The following is a 12,906-nucleotide window of genomic DNA, read 5'->3' as shown; positions in this document are numbered from 1 at the left end:
GGAGGGGAAGAGGAGGGTGGAGCGAACTGAGAGATTAGGATTGACATATACATACTACCGTGTGTAGAATAGATAGCTAGTGGGAACCTGCTACATAGAACAAGAAGCCCAGCTTGGTGCTCTGTGATGACCTGGATGGGGAGGACCATTGGTTGGGAGTGGGAGGAATGTCCACGAGGGAAGGGATATACATGTATACATATAGCTGATTTACTTCATTGTACAGCAGAATCATTGTAAAGCAACTATACCCTAATTTAAAATAAAATTTGGTATATTTCCCTTCTCTCCCTGACCCTGTCTCATACACACACACACTAACTACATTTATCTCAGAAAAAGGTGTTTTGTAATTGGTTCAATTAAATCAAGTCTAACAGTTAGACATAAGGAACTAGCATATATCTAAACCCAAGAAAGATATGCAAACTACAAGCAGTGCAATGACTCTATTGAGATCAGAATATGACCACAGAGTTTTGTTCAGAATTTTGATTCAAAGGAAACAGATGGTTAACTTCCCATTTAAAAAATGAATACATACTTTTGAATGTCCGGGACATATGTTAATATATAGTGATTGCTGAGATCACCCCTAGGAGAAAAATGCCAAGTGGAGAATAACATGTACATTCTCCTATTTGTATGAGAAAATATAAACAAGCACTTACATACTCATGACTAATTTGATATGGAGATGATACTTGTAGAAACACATTAAATTTTTTTTTTTTACTTTTTATTTTGAAACACAGAGAAAAGTTGCAAAAAGATACAAATGAGCTTTCCCTGGTTCATTTGAGAATGAAAGAAGTGAGAGTGTCCAACTCTTTGTGACCCCATGGACTGTAGCCCTTTAGGCTCCTTTCTCCATAGGATTATCCAGGCAAGAATACTGAAGGGGTTAGCCATTTCCTTCTCCAGTGGTTAGCCATTTCCCCATTCAGGGATCTAACCCAGGTCTCCTGCATTGCAGGCAGATTCTTTACTGTCCAAACCACCAGGGCAGGAAACATTTGAGTGAAAATTGCCTCAAATGCCAAAATAAATATTTTCTAACAACAAGAATGTTCTCCTATATAACATGATAGAACCATAAAAATCAAGATATTAACTTTGCTATCTTATTACCATTTAATCTTCAGATATATCAAGTTTTACCAATGCCCTATTAGACTTGAGTCAGTGGTCCAAACAAATATCCTTCATAGCAAAAATCTCCAACCCAGAGTCTTACATTGCATTTGTCATCCCCTCATTAGTCTCCTCTGATCTAGAGCAGTTCTCAGTCTTTTTAAAATTTTTATGACTATGCTTCTTTTGAAGATTATGGCCCAGTGACATTGAAAGGTTTCCCTCAATTTAGGTTTCTCTAGTGTTTCCCTATGATTAGATTTAGGTGATGGATCTTTGGCAATAATAACACAGTAGCAGTGCTGGGCTTTCACTGCATCCTCTCAGGTGGCACTCTCAGAATTTCAAGATATTCCATTTAATGGTGATGCTAATTTTGATCATTTCATTGAGGAGGTTTTTCCAGGCTTCTTCACTATAAAGTCATTTTCTCATGATAAATACTGAGTATTGAAGGTGGAGGTATTAGAGTATGCAAATCCCATTCCTCATCAAAATTTCAACAATTTAGTCATATATTTATGTCACTATGCTATGATCTTATAAATTATTTCTATTCCATGAGTTTAATCCACTAATTCCATTATTTAATGTGATGCTTAAATTCATCCAGCTTTGGCCAGTGGAGCTCCTTTAAGCTAGTATCTCTGTTATTTTTACATGCCCTCATCATTCTTACATTTTGGCACACTTTCTGTCTTACATGTTCCAGCCTTGGAATCAGCCTTTTCTCCAAGGAGCCCTGATTCCATCTAGTAGAAATATATAATATCTATTTAGAAACCATGATTAATCTAAATAATATATGTTTAGAAACCATTATTTCTAAATAATATATTCAGAAACCACAATCTGGTCAGTTGGTATGCTCGTTGGTGGTCAGAGCTTACAGGCTCTTTTAGTGGATAGGGCTAAAAATGTATCTATTTACACATATACACAGATACACATGCACAGAAATCTCACATTCATATTTTTATCTAATTTCCACCTCTCTCTATCTATTGAAATCGTAAGTTCATATCAATATCTCATCTTCCAATTCAACACTAGGGTTCATCACAGTTTTCTCCCTTTTCGCATTTAAAATACTCATGAAAGTGAAAGTCGCTCAGTCTTGTCGGACTCTTTGCAACCCCATAGACTATACAGTCCATGGAATTCTCCAGGCCAGAATACTGGAATGGGTGGCCTGTCCCTTCTCCAGGGGATCTTCCCAACCCAGGGATTGGACCCAGGATTCTCACATTGCAGATGGATTCTTTACCAGCTGAGCCACTAGGGAACCCTAAAATACCCATACCCTTCTTCAATATGGAGATTCCAGGTCCCCAGGATAATTAATATATTATTATTTACCAGTACTCTACAAGTAAACAGTTTATTTTCAGGTCTCCCCATCACCCACGTGTATGGCAGAGACCCTGCTCGCCATCACGTCCTGGCTCCTGCTGTCCCTCCCGAGTGCCCGGTGTACAAACCCTCCACTCCCCTTGCTGCTCTCACCTCCACATCAAGCAGAACCCCTGCCCCTGGCACAGACGGCCTCTTGATTTTTCTATGACTCTATGAAGGGCACTGGAGTTTTGAAGTACCTCTTACATTCTTAGAATGTCTGTCTTATTTGGCACTATCAAATAATTTTGCATATCATCTAGGAATGAAAGAGAAAGAAAAGGAAGATGAAGAACTAAAGATATCTTCACTGCACTGGCCCACTAGAGAGGGGGATTAAGTTTTCAAAGATGAGAGGGTGCTTTTAATTTTTAGCATTTAACCCCTCTTATGATTTGATATGTTTAACATGGATGATGTATTACTTTTCCAATTTACAAGATATGTGAAAAGAATTTAACAGGTGAATACATGTAATCTAAATATTTTCCTTGACAAACAGTTATTTAATTCTGAATATAGAATTACAGAGTTATAGTCTTACCTTTCAGCTTTAAGCAACTATGAATGTGTCAGTTCTCTCTCAAAAAAAGAGAAAGTAAAAGAGAGGTAATAAAATTCGCAAATGATGCCTCTAAGACTTAGTAGTGAAATATCATGTCTTTTAAATCAGTCACTGCTGAAAATGATGCAATGTCTACTGTAAATTCTAACTGCTGCTGCTGCTGCTAAGTCACTTCAGTCGTGTCCGACTCTGTGCGACCCCATAGACGGCAGCCCACCAGGCTCCTCCGTCCCTGGGATTCTCCAGGCAAGAACAGTGGAGTGGGTTGCTATTTCCTTCTCCAATGCATGAAAGTGAAAAGTCAAAGTGAAGTCGCTCAGTCGTGTCCAACTCTTAGCGACCCCATGGACTGCAGCCTACCAGGCTCCTCTGCCCATGGGATTTTCCAGGCAAGAATACTGGAGTGGTGTTCTAAAGACCTATGCAAATACAGGGTATTGTTTTTATTCTAAAGGGGGACTAAACCACCTAGCTCATGTGGTTATCATAACAGTGTAGTGGGTAGAGGAGATGATTCACTTCTCAGGTTTTCAAGTCAATTGGGCTCCAGAATCCAAATATACTTTCTTAGGAATGTCACCTCTCACATGTCTAGAGTCAAAGTGGTCTAACCTTGCAGTATATTAAATCTCAACAAGCTACCCAGGCCCTCTTTATGTTATTACTGTTCAATAAGAAACTTCTCCACAAATAATAAACTGCCAATACCAAAAAGTGCCTAAGAGATAGCTGCCATGGAGGAAAAAAAATTATAAATATTCATATTTTATAGAGCAATCAAGATGTTGATGTTAATATTAAAGCAATAACTTTAATTGTATTTCAGCAAACGGATGCCAATTAGGAAACAAATTATCTCACAGAAGCATGTCTTGCACACAGTTTTGCCCTGAAGGTAAGCTGAGGGCTATGCCAGCTTCCTGAATTTTAATGCACAAGTGAACACCTCCAAAATTATTAAAATTAAAAATAAGCATTTAGAGGGCTTTAAATTATGCCAAAAAGTAAATGACAGCTGCCTGCTTACTGGTAAAGGCAGAATATTTTCTCCCGTAGATGGAAAGAGAAAATCACTTGTAAGATAAAGTAAAGGAGGGCCATTTAGGCTGTTCCTTCAGTGATGGATCTGAGAGTCTCATGTCATTTCTGATAAAGTACTCAGAATTGTAAATTGCCATGCAAACTTCATTTGAACTTTCTAAACTCTCTAAAACTCCACATTCTTAAAAATAACAAGCTTTTATCAATGCCTATCTAGAAAAGCTCTGATCTGAAGGTCCAACAGGATAAGAAATGGGCATGAAAAAACAACTGTTCAAAAGTATCCTGGATACTCTAGGAAAAGGCTGATTATTCATGGTCTCCAGAAACCCTAAGGCTTCTAATTCTGGTGTAACATCTCCCAGAAGTTATGGCTCACAGGATAGACTCTGTTCTCTGGGCTCATGCTATAGAGTTCACTTATAGCAGAGAGCCTTTGAGCACCCTAAGAACCAGTCCCAGTTTGAACTTTGTCTTTATTGTCATGGCAACTTGTACACATTCCTTATAGTACATGGATCACGTTGCAATGTCACTGTTTGTCACAATAGTCTCCCTGACTAGGTTGAAGGCATTTCATGGGAATAACTTCATTTCAGAAGCATTTCTGTGTTTTTAGTGGAACTTGGATTATTCCTCAGTAGAGTATGACTTAGAACTTAGCTGGGATCTCCTTGGCTCCTTGGTTTTTAGGTAAGGTTATTTGGAACACCCATGTCCATGATGTGGGGAAGTCCAATGCCTCCCCTACATTGAGGGAAGTTCCTTGGAACTTAATTTTTCCACAGACCCTCTTGTTTCTGGGTTCACACCTTTGAACATGTTATTTAGACTCTGGCTTAATACACTGGTTTCAACACACACACATAATTCATGTATATATTTTTCCATGAACAAAGTAGATCTTACTGAGGTCTGCTTTGCATACCCAAAATGAATTAGAAATCCCATCTTAGACAACCTATCTTAAAACAATCTTGCTAAAAATCCCAATCATGCATCGCACTTACATTCTTCCCTGATTCCTTTCATTTTCTCCTCTCATTCTCTCTGTCCACTTGAGAATAACTTGTCCACTTGTCTACTTGTCCACACTTGAGAATAACACATTTATCTCTATACACTGTTCATATTTTTTAAATCTCGAAGTTTCTATAATCATCTTACCCTGAATATCAACACTGAACACAGTTATCAAGCTATTTTATTTCATGACACAAAGACTGATATCTCTCAGCTAGTAAGAAAAAAACATTAAAAAAAAAAATCTCATCTCATACACCAAGAGAACTGAGAAACATACATAAAGGCCAATCCATTGCAAGGTGGTGATGAGAGTTCAATGCATTAAAAGCTGAAATAACCAACTTAGTGTATGGTTTGTATAGCTGAATAAATTCTAGAGTCTGTTTGCCTACCTGTGTTTGCCTAGCTCAAATTTACAAAATTGTGCAGTCTTGCATATATGGTAGGAACACTAATCTGTGCATTGGAAATTAGCAATCACAGTCTTGTCCTTTTTCTGGGATTAAATTATCTCTGAGTTAGGAACTCCACATCCTATGAGATACTGAAGACTGCTGTTGAAACCATTAAACAAGGACTATAGGCTTCCCAGGTAGCTCAGTGGTAAAAGAACCTGCCTGTCAATGCAGGAGACATAGGTTTGATCCCTGGGTGGGGAAGATCCCCTGAAGGAGGAGATGGCAACCCACTCCAGTATTCTTGCCTGGGAAATCCCAAGGACAGAGGAGCCTGGAGGGCTACAATCCATGGGATTACAAAGAGTGGGACGTGACTGAGCATGCACATATGCTGGGCTTAGTGGTGACAGATTAACCCACCAGGTTATTCTCAGGCTAAAATTATGAGATGTAAACAAAGGTTGAAAATTTCTTCCACATACATCTTTCTTCTTTTTCTCTGACCAGTCAATCTATTTCTAAGTACTCTTAAGACAAACTTTTGTTTTGTTGCTAATTTTTCATTCTAGTTTAGAACAACATTCTAATGGCTGTTGAACAACATTTGCAAAACTCTTAGTTTTTAATTTCTACCTTAGGCAGTGGATCCACCAGTAATATCTTTGGTACATCTGACAAACTCGAACTAATTTGGAAGTTCAAGTCCAGGCTGTGTTCAACTTCCATACAGATAGGGTTTCCAGCCCAGTTTCCGGACTGGGATTTATGTTGGCTCCCAGTCAGCTCTTAAATTACATGCTTTGCAGGAGTGTCTGCATTTGAAATGTATAATTGCAACCAACTCCTCAAAGAGGTCTTTCAAATTGCTGAAGAATGGCAATCCAGCCTGCTGTGGGACTAAAATAAATGAAGGTCCCAGTTCTTCTATTCTTTTCTGCCTTGACTGCACACAGACTGGTCAGGACAACCATTCCATGAGCTGCTCAAGCATATTTTAAGGAAAGATCCAATGAGACGTAACCCTCTGCCTCTACTGACATTTTTCTTAAACCGTGGCCTGTTTGCAACTCATCTGGATTTTATGTCCTTGAAAGTTGTACTAAGATAGTCACCAGCTTTATGGAGTGTGCCAATGAGAAGATATTTGGAAGCTTTAAAATTAGACCTACAATTCCAAGTCTGAGAAGCTGTTTTCCTATGATAACCAACTGCCAACTACCCTCTCACACAGGCTCCCTTTGAGGCATAAAATTGAATGTACCAAGATGCTTGGTACTTATATTTAGTTAATTGTGGGTGCAATCAGCCAATTGAGGATACAATTAGACACTGCAATTAGCTGCTGTGGTCCAAATTATTGGAGAGAGGCAAAACAGGAAGCCTAGTCATTGCCCCTTTAAAGATGCAGGTCTGTGCATGAAATCACTGATGAAAGTCATTCAAATTAATAAACCCATGAAACCAAAGAGAAAATGGGAAAACAGCATAAGCTAAAACTTATTTCTAGAACAGGCAGATAATAACAGCATTACTTTACATGCATATGTGTGTATGTTTTTTATAGTTTACAAATCTGATATCAAAGCTGTTTTATCATAGCTTTATTTTACCTAAAAGATATCCACTTAATCCAACTAACAGAAACTGGTATATAATACAATTTTGAAGCAAAGATGGAAAAAGGTCTTTCCCACTTGCATATACCAAGTAATGAAGGTTGAATATTTCCTCTCTTGCTACAATTCTGTAATTTTATCAGGCAAAAGGGAAAGAAAACTATTCATTGGTCATCTATATTCCAGTGCCTTTTGTGGACAGGTGACAAGGGATGTTACATGTAATCTCATGACAATTCCACATGAAAGATGTTTCTTTCTTCTTTATTCTTCACAGATTAAGAAATCAAGCCTCAATAAAACTAATGGTTAGGGAAATCTCAACGCCACAGGTAAAGGGCAAGCTGAAATCTCTCTGACCTCAAAGACTTTCTTCAAAATTATGATCTTCCAAATGTGTGGTTTCTTTACCTTTTAAAAAACTTAAAAAATTTTATTGGAGTATAGCTAACAATGTTGTGACAGTTTCGGGTGAATGGCAAAGGGACTCAACCATCCACATGTGTGCTTATTTGCTCAGTCCTGTCTGATGGTTTGTGATCCCATGGACTGTAGCTGCCAGACTCCTCTGTCCATGGGGATTCTCCAGGCAAGAATATTTGAGTAGGTTGCCATGCCCTCCTCCAGGGGATCTTCCCAACCCAGGGATCAAACCCAAGGTCTCCCGCATTGCAGGCAGATTCTTTACCATCTGAGCCACCAATGAAGCCCCATACATGTATCCATTCTCCCCCAAATCACTGTCTCCTCTCCAGGCTGCCATGTAACATTGAGCAGAGTTCCTTGTGCTATACAGTAGGTCCTTATTCATTTTTAATAAAGCAGTGTGTACATGCCCATTCCTAACTCCCTAACTATCCCTTCTCCCAGGCATCCCTCCCCCACTCCTCTGGAACCACAAATTCATTTTCTAAGTCTGTAAGTCTGTTTCTGTTTTGTAAATATTTTCCTTTGCATCATTTCTTTTTAGGTTCCCCAGATATTTCTCCTTCTTTGTCTGATTTAATTCACTCAGTATGATACTCTCTAGGTCCATCCACATTACTGCAAATGGCTTTATTTCATTCTTCTTAATGGTTGTGAATAATGCTAACTCTAACACCTGAAAATATAGTTTGAAATGGGGTGAACACTCCCAGAAAATGTCAATCTGTTAATATACATGGGTCTAAGACACTAAGAAAAGGATCCCTTTATTTGGTGGGAGATCACATGGCTAATGAATGACACCGTCATAGCTGTGATCCTATTATATACCTTCTCCTAGTGTTATATACACAGCACTTCACGTTTGTTATCGTTTCTGAAAATATTTGGGAGAGAGCAGGGAACTGTTTTGATGATTTGCTAGTGAGCTCTTCTGTAGAATTTTAATTTTGAATTATGTCTTTGTTTCAGCATTTAATTAAATTCTATTTTAGAAATTCACCAAAATGGTGAAAAGAGGGTGAAAGATAAATGGTCATATGGAATTCAATGCTTTTTAATTACAGGAATCCATTCACTTTGTAATATCTGTGTAACAATTCCTTAATGAAATTGAATTATTTCTTTTAAAATTGACTTAATTAATGATTCAATTTATATTAGATTGATTTTATAATCCAATTTTAACTATAATAGCAAAGTTTAAAGTTTCTTAAAAAAGAGACTTTTAAGAACTATTAAAACCTGAACGTCTTTGAAATGGAAGTTTATATGGAAAAAGAGAGATGGGTTAGTTAAGACACTCAAAATTTTACTACTCTATTTTGTTTAAGGAAAAATGCAATAATTTTGTACTATAATTAATTTTAGGGTTTTAAAAATCTAATTATTTCCTGAATAAGCTATTAAACTTATTTCCTTATGTAAGAAGTGTACTGAACGGCTTAGAGAAGAATGGTTCTACAGTATTTAATAGGCTTTTAGTCTATTAATGAAACCCAACGCTTGCAACCTGCCAGGTTCTAAGAACTGCTCTCATTAAACCCTCCTTCTATTCGGCCTAAACCTAGGTCTAGGCCATAAGTCTTATGCTTTGCGCTTAAGAGCTTGTTCATAATAATAGTTCACCAAAAGGTTATAGAGTAGATTAAAGGAGTTAATTCTCCTTCCCAATTTTTCATAGATTCTCCCTAAGGAAGCATGTATTGGCTGTCCCCTGGCAGTCAGCTTTCCAGAAACTTCAAAGGCTTGGAAAACACCTGAAAATCTCCCAATAGAAAAAGGAGTGCCAACAAAACTTACATTTTTTAATGTCCTCAACTTTAAGAAAGGTCCTGCATATACAAAAAGAAAGTGTATATTTTCTGATTCACTTACCACTTAATCATCCATATTTGTTTCCTGTTGCTGCTACAACAATTTCCCACAAATGTTGTGGCTAAAAGCAACACAAGGGCTTCCCAGGTGGCTCAATGGTAAATAATCTACCTACCAAAGCGGAAACATGGGTTCAATCCCTGGGTTGGAAGATCCCCTGGAGAAGGAAATGGCAACCCACTCCAGTATTCTTGCCTGGGAAATCCCATGGGCGGAGGAGCTGGTGGACTACCGTCCGTGGCTCAAAGAGTCAGATATGACTCAGAAACTAAACAACAACTAAAGCAACATCAACTTATTGTCTTACAATTCTGACGTTTAGATATCTAAAATAAGTTGGCAGGGCTCATTCTTTATGAAAGTTTTAGTAAAAAAATCAATATCCTTGTCTTTTCCTGCTCCCAGAGGCTGCCCACAATTCTTGGATCATATCCTCATATCACTCCAGTCTCTGCTGCCATCAGCCCATCTTCTTCTCTGGTTCTGACCCTCCTGTCTCTTTCATTGGGACCACTCAGATAATCCAGAAAAATTTCATCTCAAGATTCTTAATTTATTCACATCGCAAAATCTACATTGAGAGGTTTCAAGGATTCAGATATGTACATCTCTGAGGAGCCATTATTCAGCCCACTTAAAGTTCATATAGAGTCCATTTCAGGTTATCAACTCTTCCCTTGAGTGGAAAAGAGAAGAGGGTAAGAAAACAGTATTCTTAGTTCTCCTTTACCCATTTTCTCAACTCCTTTCTTCATCCTCACATACCAAAGCCTATACGTGCTTTTACTTGCACACACACACAAACACACAGTTATATTCACACATACACAGTCACAAAAAGCTCCCAATTCCATCCTTGAAAAGTAACAGTCTATTTTAAAGACTTGAACTTCTCTTGAACTATCAATAAAAGGGAGTACATACATATATTTGGAGGGGGAAAAAAGATATCGGTAGTGTTTTAATACATCAAAGACTACCTCTACACGCTCCATATTATAAAAGATCCAGAAAAATAAAGAGAAAAAGGTGTAAGTAAAAGTCCACCCTACCTTACCTAGTTATTTGAAGCTCCCCAAAACAAGTCTCTTTTAGTTTATAGAATTAACATTTTGAAGCCCTGATTTAATTTATTTTACATATCACCCACTTCCGTCCCTTTCCCCTTCTAATCCCATGTATTTTGAAAGAAGATAGAAAAACAAGAGCAAATTTGTGTTTTCTGTCTCTTATCTGGCCACCCAGGAAAGTACTACTTCTTGGGGCCAGTTAGTGAAGATGGTTCTCTCAACTTTGAAAAAGAGTTTATTCAGTATTAAACTATAGCTACTATATATTTGTTCTTCAGCCCAACATTTGTATTGTGGTTCAACACCCCTCTCCCCTGTCTAGTAAAATCCTCTTTTCCTCTTCATTAAGTCTAGAAACAACTGAGAGACCAATAGCCAGTCAGTCAATCAGTCAGTTCAGTTGTTCAGTCGATCTGACTTTTTGCAACCCCAGGGACTGCAGCATGCCAGGCTTCCCTGTCCATCCCCAACTCCCAGAGCTTGCTCAAACTCATGTCCATGAGTCAGTGATGCCATCCAACCATCTCATCCTCTGTCATCCCCTTTTCCTCCTACCTTTAATCTTTCCCAGCATCAGGGTCTTTTCAAATGAGTTAATACTTTGCATCAGGTGGCCAAAGTATTTGGAACTTCAGCTTCAACCTCAGTCCTTCCAATGAATATTAAGGACTGATTTCCTTTAGGATTGACTGGTTTGATCGCCTTGTTGTCCAAAGGACTCTCAAAAATCTTCTCCAACACCACAGTTCAAAATCATCAATTCTTCAGCTCTCAGCTTTCTTTATGGTCTAATTCTCACATCCATACATAACCTGGAAAAACCATAGCTTTGACTAGACGGACCTTTGTCAGTAATGTCTCTGCTTTTTAATATGCTGCCTAGGTTTGTTATAACTTTTCTTCCAAGCAGCAAGCATCTTTTAATTTCACGGCTGCAGTCACAATCTGCAGTGATGTGGACCCCAAGAAAACAAAGTCTCTTACTGTTTCCATTGTTTCCCCATCTATTTGCCATGAAGTGATGGGACCAGATGCCATGATCTTCGTTTTTTGAAAGTTGAGTTTTAAGCCAGCTTTTTCACTCTCCTTTTTCACTTTCATCAAAAAGCTCTTTAGTTCCTCTTTGCTTTCTGTCAAAGGGTGGTATCATCTGCATATCTGAAGTTATTGATATTTCTCCTGGCAATCGTGATTCCAGCTTGTGCTTCATCTAGACTGTGATTTCACATGATGTACTCTGAATATAAGTTAAATAAGCAGGGTGACAATATACAACCTTGCCACACTCCTTTCCCAATTTGGAACCAGTCTGTTGTTCCATGTCTAGTTCTAACTGTTGCTTCTTGACCTGCATACAGGTATCTCAGGAGGCAGGTAAAGTGGTCTGGTATTCCCATCTCTTTAAGAATTTCCACAGTTTGTTGTGACCCACACAGCCAAAGGCTTTAGCTAGTCAAGTGGAGGTCAAAATCTAACCTTTGTTTCCATAAGGGTGATTATAAAATGTGGTTTATTTAAAATCTGACACCAAATGGGCATTCTACCACTGCACTCCTAAATTAAAACTTATAATAAGACCATAGAAGCTGACTTTGACAATGTGTCCAGTTTATTTCGAATATGAGCTGAGGAGGAGAAAAAGGGGGTTGTGTGTATTGAGAGTGTGGCTTCCCAGATAGTGCTAATGATAAAGAACCTGCCTGCCGTTCAGGAGACATAAGAGATGTAAGTTTGATTCCTGGATTAGGAAGATCCCCCAGAGGAGGGCATGGCAACCTCCTCCTGTATCTTTGCCTGGAGAATACCATGCACAGAGGAGCCTGGTGGGCTATAGTCCATAGGGTCGCAAACAGCCAGACTTGACTGAAGTGACTTAACAGGCACGTACGTGTTGGGTGTCCCTGGTTTTCTCTCCTGAAGTCACTAATCAGATGGATTATGGAATCTCCTCCCTGAGGGAAGAGTGAGTGGTAATTTGGGAGAAGCTGAAATTACTTTCAGCTTCATGAAGAATTAAATGAATAAAACCCTCACTTTGGAAACAATTCAGATTGACGGGGGGAAAGTGTCCCATTCTAAGAGGGAAATTTTCTTCCCCAAAGGGATGACATGGAGTCTAAATCCTCTCAGCCAGCCCTATGAGTCCTTTGAAATGAAAATTTTCTTTCAAAGTCAACCATAATGAAACAATTTAAAATTGCTGTATTGCCAAATAGGAAAACAGTGAAAGAAGGCATCCAAAAATGTGACAAAGTAGAGTATGGAAATACCGGGAAGATTAACCTGTTTGGCACAGGGACCTGCATGTTTCAGGTTAGTCAAGAGAACTGAAGGGAAAAAAAAAAGGTGCTAGCTGG

The sequence above is a fragment of the Cervus canadensis genome, chromosome 18, assembly GCF_019320065.1.
Source record: "Cervus canadensis isolate Bull #8, Minnesota chromosome 18, ASM1932006v1, whole genome shotgun sequence".
Taxonomy (NCBI): domain Eukaryota; kingdom Metazoa; phylum Chordata; class Mammalia; order Artiodactyla; family Cervidae; genus Cervus; species Cervus canadensis.
This window is presented reverse-complemented; position numbering follows the sequence as displayed.